Source organism: Triticum dicoccoides, chromosome 1A (genome assembly GCF_002162155.2).
Source record: "Triticum dicoccoides isolate Atlit2015 ecotype Zavitan chromosome 1A, WEW_v2.0, whole genome shotgun sequence".
In the NCBI taxonomy this organism is placed as follows: Eukaryota; Viridiplantae; Streptophyta; class Magnoliopsida; order Poales; family Poaceae; genus Triticum; species Triticum dicoccoides.
The window spans coordinates 195,684,610-195,702,341 of NC_041380.1; positions in this window are offsets into that span (position 1 = coordinate 195,684,610).

Consider the following 17,732-nt stretch of genomic DNA (forward strand, 5'->3'; position numbering starts at 1 on the left):
CCATTCTACCGACCCCCGCTAATCGATTGCTGTGATTTGCCTTAGGCTGATATAGAGAGTCTAAATGATCTCTATATCAAAGGTAATTCTTTTTGCCACTTAAGGGGATAATCTACGAATCACCCTTCTCCAGGATGTTTCGTCGTGGTATCATGGCAATTCAACTCCTCGCTATGTTGACAACCGAGCACCACATTCTTAAGTCTGGAATTGCTGTCTACCTAGTGAACCTCGTCACCTGCTCCACTCCGTCCCTCTAGAGGTATGCTTCGTCTCTCAGCTTGAGAGATGTTGCTATGTCACATTCCGGGAGTTAATCCTGAGTTGTTCGACCTTCGAGAAGACCGATCCTTCCAGAGTTTTCCTTTCCTCTTCTTGCCATGATTAGTTGGAATTCTCAGAGCAAGACGACATGACAAAGATGGTGTTCAAATCAATGTTCATTGAGGTGCACCCTGGATCGTGAAGATTATACTAGTTTGCGTTTCCCCTTCATCCTACCCTACGCTTGAATCTTGAGACGAGATTCTTGTTTAGTGGGGGTGAGTTGTCACATCCCTAGTTCTGGCCTGTCCTATGCTTGCTTCCATCTGAGCATCATGTTTAAATTTTTGAAACCTGAACTGAGGAATTTAGAAGCCTCAAAACCCTAAATAAAAGAAGGGCAAAAACCCTAAAAATCTCATTCATTGTTCCAAAATGCTCTTCTTAAATGTTTGATAATTTTTGGCAAGGGTTCTGGTCCCAACCAAAATATTGAACATTTTTAAGGATTTATTTTTGGGACTTTGAATTTAAATCAATACTATTTTGAATTTGAACTTATATCCAAATATTACTGAATATATGTTCAAATAACTGAAACATTTTTATGTGCTTTGGTATAATTCCATTGTGCTAAATAAAATGTTCAGGGGAATTTTGTCACTGTTTTTGAATTTGTTTTATTTCAAAACAGTGGCAAAAGATTAAATAAAAACAAAACAGAAGAAAAAAATAAAAAGAACAGAGCCTACCCGGCCTCACCCGTGCAGCCCACCAGAGCCGGCCCAGCTCCTGTGCTGGTCCAGCACTGTGTGGCCCAGCCCACCTCCTCCTCCCTGTCGCCTTCCTCCTCGCGCCAGTAGGCAGAGCAGGGACACGGCGCGCGCGCCCGAGCTCGCCACGCCACCACCCTGCTCGTCTGCATCGCCTGGCCACCGCGACGCCGCGCGTCATCTCCTCGGCGCCGCCCCGACCCCCCTGGACCCCCTCGCTCTCTCCCTCTCCCTTGTATCTCTCCTCTGCTTCCTCTCTCTCTCACTCGCCGAGCGCAGCCGCAGCCGCGCCACCGTAACGCCGCGGCCACCATCTCCCCCTCGACCCCTCGCTGTGCTTGCGAGCTCCGCCTCGACCCCCTCTTCCTCCCCACCGATCCACGGCCCTCCGGAAGCCCTGCATCACCGCCCACGTCGCCGTTCCCCTCCTCGGCCACCGGAGATCGTCGTCGTCGATTCGCTGCACTCCGGCCGCCCCCGAGCCCACTAACCCTCCCTACAGCTCCGCGGTGAGCCTCCGTGCAGAACCCCTCTCTCTCCCCTCGCGTTTGCGAGCTCTAGGCCATAGCTCCGCCGGACCCGAGAGCTCGCCGCCGCTGCTGACCTCGTCACCGCCGTCACTACAGCCGCTTGAGCTCGTCTCGGAGCGTGTCACCGCACTCAGGAAGCCACCAGGAGCCTAACGCATATCCTAACTCGCCCTCCCGTGCACCACAGCGCCAACCCCGCACTCACCGAACTCCGGCGCCGCCGCGAGCTCCGTTCCGGCGAGCCCCGGCGTTCCCGTAGCCTCCCACCTACCCCATCAGATGCGAGAGAGCCCGGGCTACGCCCCGGTGCCCTCAGCCGCCGCCTCCGTCGCCTTTAGCGCAAGTCCGGCGTGCCCCCGCCGTGCTCTGTGGTCGTCGCCGGCTAATCTCCGGCCAGCTGACGTGGCTGGCTTAATTAGCCACTAACCACCGCATCGTGTCACAGACAGCCGGGCCCCACCGCCTAACTAACCGGCTAACTAAAATAGATTAGGTTTAATCTAATTGCAGTGGCCCCACGCGTCAGCTTTGACCGCGCTGACGTGGCCTTTGACCCGGCCCCACCTGTCATTGACACTAACTAGCCCTGTGCCACTGACGTGTGGCCCCCACACGTCAGGTTTGACCTGGACCCGCCCTGTTGACCTGATGACGTCAGGATAAGGTCATGCTGACGCAATAATTCCTTTCTGGAATTAAAATAAATTAGGAAATAATTTATAAATTCCAGAAAATTGTATAAACTTCTAAAAATCATAGAAATTCAACTGTAACTCCAAATTAAATAATTTATATATGAAAAATTATCAGAAAAATTCAAGGAATCCATCTGTACCATTTTCATGCATGTTAGAACAACTTATCACTACTGTTTAGGGCAAATGAAGTGAATGGCATTAATTAACCACATATGGAGTTTGAATTTGAATCTTGGATTCAAACCAACTTCATTTAATCTGGTTTTAGGTGCATTAGCCGAAAACACATTCATATTGCCATGTCATAGCATGCATCATATTGTGCATTGCATTGATCGTGTTTTTTCTGTATTGCCGGTATTTGTCCCCTCTCGATAGACGTGTACCGACGATGTGATCGATGACACCGATGAAGAGCTATATTATCTTCAGAAGTGCCAGGCAAGCAAAACCCCCTTGTTCATTCCGATAAAATCCCACTCTCTCACTCCTTCTCTCTTTTACTGCATTAGGACAACAACGACATATTTGTTACTTGCTGCGGTAGCTGAACCCCTTTATCCTTTGCATGACCTGTCATTGCCACAGTAAATAGATGAAACCCACTAGCATGAGTAGGAGTTGTTTGAGCCCTGTTGTGCCTACTCATTCATGCTTGTTTGTCATGCCTGCTACTGCTTAGAGTTGAGTCAGGTCTGATTCATCGAGGATGAATCAGAGGTGTGTGAACATGTCCTACTATGTGTGAGCTAAGTGTGTGAACACGATTTGGTAAAAGGTGTCGGTGAGAGGCCATGTAGGAGTACATGGTGGGTTGTCTCATTAAAGCCGTCCTTAGGAACTGAGTTCTGTGTTTGTGATCCATGATTCAGCTACTACCATGCATTGGGCCCTGAAATATGACCCCGCTCGACTTCTTATTCACCCTAGTCCTCTGTCCAGGAGTTGCAAGTAGTTTCTGGTGTTTGTAGCTTACTGGAGGCCGTGGACAGCGCTGACCGTAGGGGTGGGCTGTGATGCGGTAGGTACGTGGCACGGTGTACCGGATGCCCGTTTGGTATCTCGGGAACCCTGTTCACATCGTTTGGGGCTGTGAGCGAAACTCCGGCCGGATCTCCTCATGGATGGAACCCGAATAGGCGATAAACCTGGACTAGAGACTTGGGTGTTTAGGTAGGTCGTGGTCTACACCCACGTCGGCTTTCGCTTGAAGTCTGCCGAGCACATGTCGTGTGCAGACGCTAAGTGGTGGAAACATGTATGAAGAAGTACACCCCTGCAGGGTTAACATCATCTATTCGAATAGCCGTGTCCGCGGAAAAGGACTTCTGGGTTGCTTATATCAGTTCATAGACAAGTGAAAGTGGATACTCTAAAATACGCAAGATAAGTGTGAGTGCTATGGATGGCGTTCTCGTAGGGAGACGGGAGCGGATCCATAGTGGTGTATTGATATGGTGAATATGTGGACTCGTGTGCGCCACCTCAAAAGAGTTACTTGCAGTCATAGTTTAGGATAGCCACCGAGTCAAAGCTGGCTTGCTGCAGTTAAACCCCACCATCCCTTTGTTGATAATGATGCATATGTAGATAGTTCTGATGTAAGTCTTGCTGGGTACATTTGTACTCACGTTTGCCTATTTTATGTTTTTGCAGAGAGACTTCGGTCTCGCTAGTAGTTTCACGTGGACTTCGACGTTTAGCTTGATACCTCAGCTACGATCTTGTGCCCTCGGCAGGATCTGATAGATAGTCAGGCTTCTCAGCCTTTTTCATTTATAGATGTCTGTACCCAGACATGATAGCTTCCGCTTGTGCTTTGATTTGTATGCTCTGAATGTTGGGTCATGAGACCCCTGTTTGTAATATCTCGCTCCTCGGAGCCTATTGAATAAACTACTTGAGTCGTAGAGTCATTTTGAGATGCCATGTTGTATTGCACATATCGAGCATATTGTGTGTATGTTATTGAAATGCTTGGTATGTGTGGGATCTGACTATCTAGTTGTTTATCTTTAGTAGCCTCTCTTACCGGGAAATGTCTCCTAGTGTTTCCACCGAGCCATGGTAGCTTGCTACTGCTCCGGAACACTTAGGCTGGCCGGCATGTGTCCTTCTTCGTTCCTGTGTCTGTCCCTTCGGGGAAATGTCACGCGATGAATACCGGAGTCCTGTTAGCCCGCTACAGCCCGGTTCACCGGAGTCCTGCTAGCCCAGTGCTACAGCCTGGATTCACTCGCTGATGACCGACACGTTCGATGCTGGGTCATGGATGCCTGTCCCTGTAAGTTTGTGCCACTTTGGGTTTACGACTAGCCATGTCAGCCCGGGCTCCTTATCATATGGATGCTAGCGACACTGTCATATACGTGTGCCAAAAGGCGCAAACGGTCCCGGGTAAAAGTAAGGCGACACCCGTGGGAATACCGTGCGTGAGGCCGCAAAGTGATATGAAGTGTTACATACTAGATCTATGTGGCATTGAGTCGGGGTCCTGACACAGCGCTACGCACGGCCTCCAACACATAACCTACAAACACCAGAAACTAGTTGCAACTCCTGGACAGAGGGCGAGAGGGGTCAGTAAGTCGAGCGGGGTCATATTTCAGGGCCCAATGTGTGGTAGTAGCTGAATCCTAAATCACACATACAGATCTCAGTTCTTATGGACGGCCTCAATGAAACAACCCACCATGTACTCCTACATGGCCTCTAACCGATACCTTTACCAAAACATGTTCAACACATCCCTCACATTACCGACATAATCATTTCACTCTAGCCCATCACCCGGATGGACCAGACCTCACATAACTCTAAGCATAGCAGGCATAGCAAGGTAGGAATCACATACATGGCTCAATCAACTCCTACACATGCTAGTGGGTTTCATCTAGTTACTGTGGCAATGACAGGTCATGCAGAGGATAAGGGTTTAACTACCGTAGCACACAGTAGTTTGAATCGCATTGTCTTAATGCAGTAAACAAGAGCAGAGGCAAGAACATGGGTTTGTATCAGAATGATCAATGGGTTGCTTGCCTGTTGTAGTGGTAGTAGGGTACTGCCCTTCAGACGAATACTCGGGGTTATCCTCGGAGGCAGAACCTACCACGGAAGACACACCGAACATAATCAACACATGACAATATGCAACAATATGATGCATGCTGTGACATGGAAAAATGAATGTGTCTTGGCCTAATGCAAGCTAAAACAGGATGGAATGAACTCATTTGAATCAAAGATTCAAATGTTAGCTCATTTAACATGGCCTTATTAGTGCATTACCTTATTCTTCTTAAACAGCAAGGTTAACTTGTTTTGTCATGCATGAAACCATTACAGATGGATATATTGAATTTTTTTGATCATTTTTCATATATAAATCTTTGCATTTGGAGCTATGGTTGATTTTCTATGATTTTTAGAAGTTTTGGCTATTTTCTGGAATTTCCTATTAAAGATTAAATCCAGTAATTGAACTAATGCGTCAGCATGACATAGGTGTGACATCAGCGGTCAACTGGGTCGGCCAGGTCAAACCTGACTGGTGGGCCCTATCTGTCAGTGTCACAACTAATTAACAGAATTAAATTAACACTAATTAGCTGTCAGTGGGGCCTGGGCCCACATGTCAGTGACTAAACTAATTAAATTTAGTTAAAACTAATCCTAAACTAATTAGCAGACCGGCCCCACCTGTCATAGACTCGGGGGGGGGTCAACCTGGGCCCACATAGGGCTCAAACAGAGTCAAACTCGCCGGCGTCTAGCCGCCGGCGAGGCCAGACAGGGCGGAGCAGTGCGGGATTTGCACTCCGGCGACCAAATGGGCGGCGGAGACTATCTACGTGATGCGGGGAGGAAGCCGCGTCGATTGGTGGCAGTGGGTGGAGCTTGGGTGGCTGGAAACATCGCCGGCGACGAGTTTGGCGGCGGTCGAAGCTCGGGTGTGGTCAAGCTAGTCGCTAGGGGGCATGGCGAGGGGCGTGTGGGGGTGCTACGTGCTCCTGCGAGTGTGTGGAAGACGAAGGCGTGCTCGGTGGCGTCCCAACGTGGCTATGGCCATGACGGCGACGTGCGGTGGCGGCGGCGAGCTTCGGCTTCGATGGCAGAGGAGGTTAGAGGACGCGGACGAGCGCGGGGAGAGGGGGAAACGGTGGCGGAGCTCACAGCGGTTGCAAGGGAGCGAACGGCGAGCTCGGGGAAGGGCTGGAGCGAGCGGGGCGGCGAAGGGGATCTCCGGTGTCCGGAGTTGAGGACGAGCTCGGTGCAGCGTCTCCGGGGCGAGCGAGCGCTCGGGGCTCGGCCTACTTGATGTAGTCGACGACGGCGGAGATTCCTGGCATGACGGGGCAATGAATGGATGGCGGTGGCTGCGGTGAAGCTTGTCGGCGGCGACGGCTGCGCTCGGCAGGAAGATGGGGAGAGAGCCAGAGAGGGGGCGAGGCCATGGGGAGAGTGGGAAGAAAGTGAGGGAGACATGGGGGTCGGCGTGGCACTCGTGGACGCCTCCAGGGCGTCGGCGGAAGAAGGAGGTGGCCGGCGTGTGGCCGCGGGCGCCGGCCACGCGCTTCTCGTCCTCCTGGCGAGAGGAGGGGGACAACTGGCATAAGCCAGTGGACTGGGCTGAGCCGGGTGGGCTGGTGGGCTGCGCCAGGTAAGTCCCTGTTCTTTCTCTCCTTTTCTTTTATTTACTTATTTATTATTTCTGTAACTTCAGGGCTTTATTAAAAATGCCAGGGCATTAACAAAAATCATAAAATTAATCATGGCCACTCCTTAGAATATATCCAACAGCAAACATTTTAGTTTATGATTATTTGAGCATTTAAAATATTTTATAGCATTTAAACGCCCAAATGCAAATACCATAAGGATTAATCCAATGACCTTTGATGTCCTAGAAAAATGTGCACCATTTTTGTCAAAGGTTTTAACCCAAAACAAAAAGGGTGGGCTTTTTAGAAGGGCATTTCAGGTTCATTGGAAAAGTTTTTAGTAAACCCTAGTTGTTCCAGGGGGGCGTGCTAGTGGTTCTGTCTTCCCCATTTCAAATTTAAGAGGAATTTAAACATGATGCACACTCTAATGCTTGAACTAGCTAGGGTGTGACAACTCACCCCCACTCAAAAGAATCTCGTCCCGAGATTTAGGATCCTCTGGAAAGATGGTGGTGTACTCGAGTCGAAGACGATCCTCCCTTTCCCAAGTGGCTTCTTTCTCGGAATGGTGTGACCATTGAACCTTGAGAAACTTGATATTATGACGTGAGTGGTACGCTCGGCTTGATCAAGGATACGAACGGGATATTCCCGATATGAGAGGTTATCTTGTAGATCAAGCGTTTCATGGTCCACTCCACGGATAGGATCCGTGAAGAAACGCCTGAGTTGAGAAACGTGGAAGACATCGTGAACTCTGGAAAGATGCGAAGGTAGTTCCAATTGGTAGGCAACTTCTCCTCGTTTGGCAAGAATGCGAAAGGGTCCGATGTAACGAGGAGCCAATTTGCCTTTGATACCGAAACGATGGGTTCCCTTTAACGGAGTAACCCGAAGGTAAGCCTTCTCACCGACTTCATAAGTCATGAGCTTATGTCTACGGTCATATTGGCTCTTTTGACGAGATTGGGCTGTTTTCAATTTCTCACGAATAACGCGAACCTGCTCTTCTGCTTCCTGAATCATATCCGAGCCAAAGAGTTGTCTTTCCCCGGTTTCTGACCAGTTAAGAGGCGTTCGACATTTTCGTCCATAGAGAACTTCGAAAGGAGCCTTGCCCAAGCTAGTTTGATAACTATTGTTATAAGCAAACTCCGCGAATGGAAGGCATTTCTCCCAACCCATTCCGAACGAGATGACAGAAGCTCGGAGCATATCTTCCAGAATTTGATTGACTCGCTCTACTTGACCACTTGATTGAGGATGGAAGGCGGTGCTAAAAGAGAGACGAGTTCCCATAGCATTTTGGAAACTTTCCCAAAATCAAGAGGTGAAGAGACTCCCACGGTCTGAGTTAATTTCCAATGGGACACCATGAAGTGACACTATTCGGGAGATGTATAACTCAGCTAGCTGGCTACCGGTGATACTCTCACGAATAGGTAGAAAGTGGGCTACTTTGGAAAGACGATCGATCACGACGAAGATGGATTATTCCCTCTCTTGGTCCTGGGAAACCCGGTGATGAAATCCATACTGATTTTATCCCATTTCCATTCAGGAATAGCCAAAGGTTGAAGGGTGCCAGCAGGCCGCTGATGCTCTGCTTTGACATGACGACAAACATCGCAATTAGCAATGTATTGAGCGATTTGTCTCTTCATCCTAGTCCACCAAAACCTCTGGCGTAGGTCTTGATACATCTTGGTACTACCGGGATGAATGGTGAGAGGGGATTCATGAGCTTCCTTGAGAATCAACTGGCGTAGATGTTGTTTCTTGGGAACCACCAAACGGTTCTCGAAGAAGACAGCACCCTGCTCATCCATGGAAAAACATTTAGAAACTCCGCTAGCAATGTTTTCCTTAATCCGGAATATGCCCTTATCACGCTTTCTGGGCAGCTATGATTTGATCCATAAGAGTAGCTTTCGCCACCAGGGTGGATAGAAAACCTCGAGGAACAATGTGAAGATTAAGCTTATGAAATTCCTCATGGAGAAGTGGTTGGCTTTGGTGTAACATCAGGTTGTTACAATAAGATTTATGACTTAGCGCATCAGCCATGACATTGGCTTTGCCCGGGGTGTAAGTTATTCCTAAGTCGTAATCCGAGATCAACTCGACCCAACATCGTTGCCTGAGATTCAAATCCGGTTGGGTGAAGATATATTTCAAACTTTAGTGATCAGTGAAGATCTCGCAACGATTACCGAGGAGGTACTGTCGCCAAGTTTTGAGTGCATGGACTATAGCTGCAAGCTCTAGATCATGTGTGGGATAGTTTTCCTCATGTGGGTGTAATTGCCGTGAAGCATAGGCAATTACCTGACGATCTTGCATGAGTATGCAACCTAGTCCTTGTCGCAAGGCGTCGCAATAGATAATAAAGTCCTTGGAGAAATCTGGTGGTACCAGTACGGGAGCAGATGTCAGGCGTCTTTCAGTTCCTGAAAGCTGAACTCGCACTGTGGAGTCCACTCGAACTTTTTATCTTTCTTGAGGAGTTTAGTTAGAGGTTTAGCAACCTTGGAGAAATTCTCGACGAAGCGATGGCAGTAGCTCGCTAAGCCAAGGAAGCTCCGAACTTGCTTGACCGTCTCAGGTGGAGTCCAATCAAGGACAGCTTGAACTCGCTCGGGATTGACAGCAATACCCTTACCAGAGATTACATGGCCTAGATAGGTCACTTCTGGCAACCAAAATTCACACTTGGAGAATTTGGCATAAAGGCGATGCTCCCGAAGTTTCATCAATACCAGACTTAGATGTTTGGCATGTTCCTCTTCATTCTTGGAGTAGATGAGTATGTCATCGAGGTATACTACGACGAATTTATCCAAGTACTCTATGAAGACCGAGTTCATTAACCGAGAGAAGGTAGTTGGGGCATTGGTTAAACCGAAGGACATAACGGTGTACTCGTATTGGCCATAACGAGTAACAAAGGCCGTTTTGGGAATGTCCCCGTTTCTGATTTTGATCTGATGGTAGCCTAACCTCAAATCCATCTTGGAAAAGACTGAGGATCCAGCGAGCTGATCATACAGATCGTTGATCCTAGGAAGTGGATACTTGTTCTTGATGGTGACCAGGTTGACAGGTTGGTAATCTACAACCATTCGATCCGTTCCATCCTTCTTCTTGACGAAGAGGATGGGGCAAGCCCAAGGAGAGTAACTAGGACGGATGAAACCCTTTTTCAAGGACTCATCGAGTTGATTCTTAAGCTCGGCTAGTTCTAAGGGTGCCATCTTGTAGGGTCTCCTAGAAATTGGAACGGTTCCTGGGACAAGGTCTATCACGAACTCGACATCCCTGTCAGGTGGAACACCTGGCAGTTCTTCGGGAAAGACATCCAGGAAGTCCCGGACTACCGAAACATCCTCAAGGTCTGGAAGGGGGTTGGCATTTAGGGAGTAAAGCTGGCGCTTGGCCACTCGAGTTAAGACATTGACTGTCTTGCCCGATGGGTGGGTAAGTTGAACGGTTCTAGTGGCACAATCAATCTTAGCATAATGAGCTGACATCCAGTCCATACCCAAGATGATGTTTATGTCCGAGGACTTGAGAGCTATTAAGGATGCAAGGAAGACCAGTCTATCGACAAGAATTTCGTTCCCATGGCTTACTCTAGAAGTTTGCCATCTAGAGCCAGGGGTTTGAATTTCCATGGTAGAGGGCATGTCACAAAATGTCATGTTATGCAATCGAGCATAGTTCTCGGATATGAATGAATGAGATGCTCCAGTATCGAAAAGAACAGATGCCGGATGGCAATTAACAAGGAGCGTACCAAGGACGACGTTAGGATCCTCATGAGCCTCCTCGGCTGAAACATAGTTGACATGGCCACGTGCAGTGGTGACCAGCTTGGCGTAGAATGTCTTTCCCGCTGGCTTACCACGGCCAACGGACTTTCCAGACTGATTGGGTTGTTCTGGGGACACTCTCGACTATAGTGACCCGGCTCTCCACACTTGAAGCATGTCACCACATTGGGGCGTGGAGCAGCATTAGCAGCAGGGCCACCATAGGGCTTGGGCGGTGCAAACTGCTGGTTGGGATGAGGCGCCTCAAAGGATGGCCTCGGAATGAACCTGGGTGGCAGTGCCGTGCTTGGGATCCACACCCGGTGCTTCTGAGCCCTAGAGCCGGATGCAGAGCCAAAATCACGAGAGTGCTTGCATGAAGCGTCATAGTCAGACTGGCCTGTCTCAGCACTGATGGCTTTATTGACCAACTTCTGAAAAGATGTGCACTCGTGCAGACGAAGATCGCGGCGAAGCTCAGGGCTAAGTCCCTTGCGGAACCTTGCGTGCTTCTTAGCGTCGGTAGATACCTCTTCAGGAGCATAACATGCCAAATTCCCAAATTCACGACTATAAGCATCCACAGTCAGTCTTCCTTGGGTGAAATTGCAGAACTCCTCCCTCTTGCGATCTATGAGACCTTCCGAAATGTGATGCTCATGGAAAACCTCACTGAATTCAGCCCAAGTAGTGATTTGGCCGACCGGGCGCATAGCTTCAGAATTTTCCCACCAGAGGCTAGCAGGGCCTTCGAGATGGTAGGCAGCATAAGTAACCTTATCAGCTTCGGCTACATTGGCAGAACGTAGCTTGTGGGTGATGCTGCAAAGCCAGTCATCCGCGTTGAGGGCCTCAACGGAATGGTTAAACTCTGGTGGGTACAGCTTGATAAAGTCATTGATTGACACCAAGTCATTTCGCTGATGGCGTGCAGTGTTCTGCTCAATCCGCTCCAGCAGGCGGTTAGTCTCACGCTTGTTTCTTTCCGCCTCTAGCATCACTTCGGCCAGGGAAGGCGGGTGAGGCGGATTTTCACCCCTAGCTGCATTGGCTTCCCCCTGCTCCGGGGCAGCAGGGTTGCTGCAGGTGTTGACCATCCTAGGAGAAAACAAGACAACGGTTTAGATAAGGATGGAACAACTTAGCAAGGAAGTGCAGAATGTAATGGATAACATGGAATGCTAAGATGTTCATTGCACGACATGGTAATATAGAAACTGCCATATATATACCATTGGTCATACACACCGTACATAGTTTAGTACAAGCCCAGGCTAGAGTACAACTACGGTGAAAGACATTACATCTCATCGGAGGCAGTCCAAACTCCTATACATTATTTGTCTACATCTTCGGAATCGATTACACACAAAGTCATATTCCACAAGTCACGCAGGACAGTGAAGATACAACTATTACAATACTAGTGGTACTACTGCTAACTTAGACGGCTCTGTAGTAGTCCTCATAGAAGTCACCTCCATAGCCTGGAAGTTCAACGTGATCATCCGGGAACAGACGGTCCTGAGGAGCTTGTGGACCAAAGGGGCTAGGGTGAGGTCTTGGACCAACAAACGGTGGCCTGCGAGGACCACGGGGTGGGGTGATGCCTCCTACATCACGCCAATCCACCATGTCTGGAAGAGCAGATCTCACAGGATACAGATCCCTTGTATCCATACATCCAGCTTGCACCACAGGTGCAAACCGAGTCAATGTGGCCCAATGATCAGCACGGGTATTGAAAAGCTCCAGCCTCAAGGCCCGGTTCTCTCGGTCTTTATCCTCGAGCATCTCGGCAGTGGTACGAGTTAGTGAGTCCTCTTGAGTGGAGTCAGCATAGATAGCCTGGAGATACCCTTGCACTCTCGGAAGTGAAGCTGGCATGTAACGGAAGTCGGTGTTCCGAAGCAGGCCAGTCCTGACTCCCATGATGGTCATCATGGAATAGGCAGCATCCTGCACAGCCAACTCAACAGTAACCCCGAGTCCATAGGAACAATGAAGGGGCTCGGTAGATCCAGGATAAGAAGGAAATATCCCGACAGTGCAGAAATATTGGCTTTGATTAAAGTCTCAGAATTGCTCTTCGACGGTGTATTCGGGATACCAACGGTAACCCATCTCGATCATTACCCGGACTAACATAGCAGTATGACCGGGCACATCAAGGCACCGGGTCAGGCGAACCACTTGGTTTTGAGAACGAGTGGCCATCTGAAAGCACAACCACAATGCAAAGACATTAGAATTTCTAGGGAAAATTGGACAGCATAACAGCTGTAAATGCTCAGAAAGAGATTTGAGACATCCACAACAGTTTGCAATACCACTCAACAACATCATATCAAGGTTCCGATTCAAATGGCAACATACTAAAAGTAGTAGAAACTGTACTGAGGCTTGTAACAACAATCCTATAAGCTACTACGGATTAGTAACACGTGAACCTGATAGAAGGAGAGAGCCTAGTCCTTAACCCACATTGAATGAGAAGAAAATAACTCAAATCAGAGGGCATAAGGTAAAGGAGTAAAAGAGCCTTACGTTCTCTCCCACAATCAATTCCCCAACATATAACTAAAGCATTTCTAGACTCGACATTGACCAGTTTGGCTCAACGAACCTATAGGCAGTCCGGCTCTGATGCCAACGCTGTCAGGACCCCGATTCCAAGTCACATCGATCTAGCCGGTAACACCTCATATCACATTGCGGCCTCACGCACGGTATCCCACGGGTGTCGCCTTACCATGGCCCGGGACCGTTTGCGCCTTTTGGCTCACGTATATGATAGTGTCGCTAGCATGCATATGACGGAGAACCTGGGCCGACATGGCTAGTCGTGAACCCAAAGCGGCATAGGCCTATGGAGACATGCATACATGAATCACATCGAGCATGTCGGTCATCAACGAGTGCTTCCGGGTTGTAGCACTGGGCTAACAGGACTCCGGGGAACCTGGGCTGTAGCAGGCTAGGCAGGACTCCGAATTTCACCGCGTGACATTTCCCCGAAGGGACATACATAGGAACAAAGTGAAACACATGCCGGCCAGTCAAGTGTCCTGAGCAGTAGTGCTAGGCTAGCAGGACTCCGGTGAACCAGGCTGTAGCGGACTACTATGGCTCGAGGAACACTAGGTTACATTTCCCCATAAGAAAGGCTGCCAAGGATAAACAACTAGATTGTTGGATCCCACTCATACCAAGCATTTCAATCATACACACAATATGCCCGATATGAGTACATACAACATGGCATCACAACAAAACTCTACAACTCAAGTACTTTATTTAAAGGCTCCAGAGAGCCATACATAACATGTTCATACAAGTAGGGGTCACACGACCCAACACTCAAGTCATACAATCATACAAGCACAAGCGGAAGTAAATAGTCTAGGTACAGGCACTAGAAAGCAAGAAGGCTTTCGAAGCCTGTCTATCTACATAGGGCCCTCCATGGCTAGGATCACCACCTGTGTGGCTAGTCACTCGTCGACATCAAGGTCTACGTAGAACCCATCGGAGGGGGCGGTGTTGTCGTCTGAAAACAGTAAATAAGCAAACATGAGTACAAGGTACTCAGCAAGTCTTACATCAGAACCTACTATACATGCTCATTCTCAAGAAGGTGGTGGGGTTATTGCATCAAGCTAGCTTTGACTCTTGGCTAGGCTATCCTATGGAACTCCACTAGTAAAATAGTTTTCGCACACGAGTCCACTACTCACCAAAACAATACACCACCGGGGATCCTCCCTCGTCATCCTACGAGAGGGCCATCCTTGGTACTCACACTTATCTTGAGTCATTTAGTAGTAACCATTAACTTGTCTATGAACTATATAGGCAACCAAGTAGTCCTTTACCGCGGACGCGGCTATTCGAATAGTTTTATACCCTACAGGGGTGTACTTCGTCACACATGTTTCCACCACTTAGCGTCTGCACACGACATGTGCTCGGCAGACTTCAAGCGAAAACCGACGCGGGTGTAGACCACGACCTGACTAACCTCACAAGTCTCTAGTCCAGGTTTATCGCCTATTCAGGTTCCATCCGCAAGGAAATCCGGCCGGGGTGTCCTCAACGGCCCCAAACGATGTGTACAGGGTCCCGGGACGCCAAACGGGCGCCCGGCATACCTGGCCATAGTGTATCTACCGCATCATAGCCCACCCCTAGGGTCAGCGCTACGCACGGCCGCCAACACATAACCTACAAACACCGGAAACTAGTTGCAACTCCTGGGCAGAGGGCGAGAGGGGTCAGTAAGTCGAGCGGGGTCATATTTCAGGGCCCAATGTGTGGTAGTAGCTGAATCTTAAATCACGCATACACATCTCAGTTCTTATGGACGGCCTCAATGAAACAACCCACCATGTACTCCTACATGGCCTCTCATCGATACCTTTACCAAAACATGTTCAACACATCCCTCACATTACCGACATAATCATTTCACTCTAGCCCATCACCCGGATGGACCAGACCTGACATAACTCTAAGCATAGCAGGCATAGCAAGGTAGGAATCACATACATGGCTCAATCAACTCCTACACATGCTAGTGGGTTTCATCTAGTTACTGTGGCAATGACAGGTCATGCAGAGGATAAGGGTTTAACTACCGTAGTACACAGCAGTTTGAATCGCGTTGTCTTAATGCAGTAAACAAGAGCAGAGGCGAGAACATGGGTTTGTATCGGAATGATCAATGGGTTGCTTGCCTGTTGTAGTGGTAGTAGGGTACTGCCCCGACGGATACTCGGGGTTATCCTCGGAGGCAGAACCTACCACGGAAGACACACCGAACATAATCAACACATGACAATATGCAACAATATGATGCATTCTATGACATGGAAAAATGAATGTGTCTTGGCCTAATGCAAGCTAAAACAGGATGGAATGAACTCGTTTGAATCAAAGATTCAACTGTTAGCTCATTTAACATGGCCTTATTAGTGCATTACCTTATTCTGCTTAAACAGCAAGGTTAACTTGTTTTGTCATGCATGAAACCATTACAGATGGATAGATTGAATTTTTCTGATCATTTTTCACATATATATCTTTGCATTTGGAGCTATGGTTGATTTTCTATGATTTTTAGAAGTTTTGGCTATTTTCTGGAATTTCCTATTAAAGATTAAATCCAGTAATTGAATTAATGCGTCGGCATGACATAGGTATGACGTCAGCGGTCAACTTGGTTGGCCAGGTCAAACCTGACTGGTGGGCCCTGTCTGTCAGTGTCACAACTGATTAACAGAGTTAAATTAACACTAATTAGCTGTCAGTGGGGCCTGGGCCCACATGTCAGTGACTAAACTAATTAAATTTAGTTAAAACTAATCCTAAACTAATTAGGAGACCGGCCCCACCTGTCATAGACTCAGGGGGGGTCAACCTGGGCCCACACAGGGATCAAACAGAGTTAAACTCGCCGGCGTCTAGCCGCCGGCGAGGCCAGACGCGGCGGAGCAGTGCGGGATTTGCACTCCGGCGACCAAATGGGCGGCCGAGACTATCTACATGATGCGGGGAGGAAGCCGCGTCGAGTGGTGGCAGTGGGTGGAGCTGGGGTGGCCGGAAACGTCGCCGGCGACGAGTTTGGCGGTGGCTGGAGCTCGGGTGAGGTCGAGCTAGTCGCTAGGGGGCACGCCGAGGGGCGTGCCGGGGTGCTATGGGCTCCTGCGAGTGCGTGGAAGACGAAGGCGTTCTCGGTGGTGTCCCAACGTGGCTATGGCCATGACGGCGATGTGCGGTGGCGGCGGCGAGCTTCGGCTTCGATGGCAGAGGTGGTTAGAGGATGCGGACGAGCGCGGGGAGAGGGGGAAACGGTGGCGGAGCTCACAGCGGTTGCAGGGGGGCGAACGGCGAGCTCGGGGAAGGGCTGGAGTGAGTGGGGCGGCGAAGGGGATCTCCGGTGGTCGGAGTTGAGGACGAGCTCGGTGCAGTGTCTCCGGGGCGAGCGAGCGCTCGGGGCTCGGCCTACTTGATGTAGTCGACGACGGCGGAGCTTCCTGGCATGACGGGGCAATGAATGGACGGCGGTGGCTGCGGTGAAGCTTGTCGGCAGCGATGGCTGCGCTCGGCATGAAGATGGGGAGAGAGCCAGAGAGGGGGAGAGGCCACGGGGAGAGTGGGAAGAAAGTGAGGGAGACGTGGGGGTCGGCGTGGCACTCGTGGACGCCTCCAGGGCATCGGAGGAAGCAGGAGGTGGCCGGCGTGTGGCCGCGGGCGCCGGCCACGCGCTCCTCGTCCTCCTGGTGAGAGGAGGGGGACGACTGGCATAAGCCAGTGGACTGGGCCGAGCCAGGTGCGCTGGTGGGCTACGCGAGGTAAGTCCCTGTTCTTTCTCTCCTTTTCTTTTTTTATTTATTGATTATTTCTGTAACTTCAGGGCTTTATTAAAAATGCCAGGGCATTACCAAAAATCATAAAATTAATCATGGCCACTGCTTAGAATATATCCAACAGCAAACATTTTAGTTTATGTTTACTTGAGCATTTAAAATATTTTATAGCATTTAAATTCCCAAATGCAAATACCATAACGATTAATCCAATGACCTTTGATGTCCTAGAAAAATGTGCACCATTTTTGTCAAAGGTTTTAACCTAAAACAAAAAGGGTGGGCTTTTTAGAAGGGCATTTCAGGTTCATTGGAAAAGTTTTTAGTAAACCCTAGTTGTTCCAGGGGGGTGCTGGGGGTTCTGTCTTCCGCATTTCAAATTTAAGAGGAATTTAAACATGATGCACACTCTAATGCTTGAACTAGCTAGGGTGTGACAGATTTTTGGAGAAAATAGATTCACACATGTTGAATTTAATTCAACATGTTTAAATTTTGAAACCCATTCAAAGGGACTCTAAATGGGCTGAGATTTTAGAGGAGCCTCGACAAGAAGTGACAAGAATTGTTGGGAAAGTTTGAGGAAGAACTTGAGATAGAATGAGCATGGGAGTTAAATT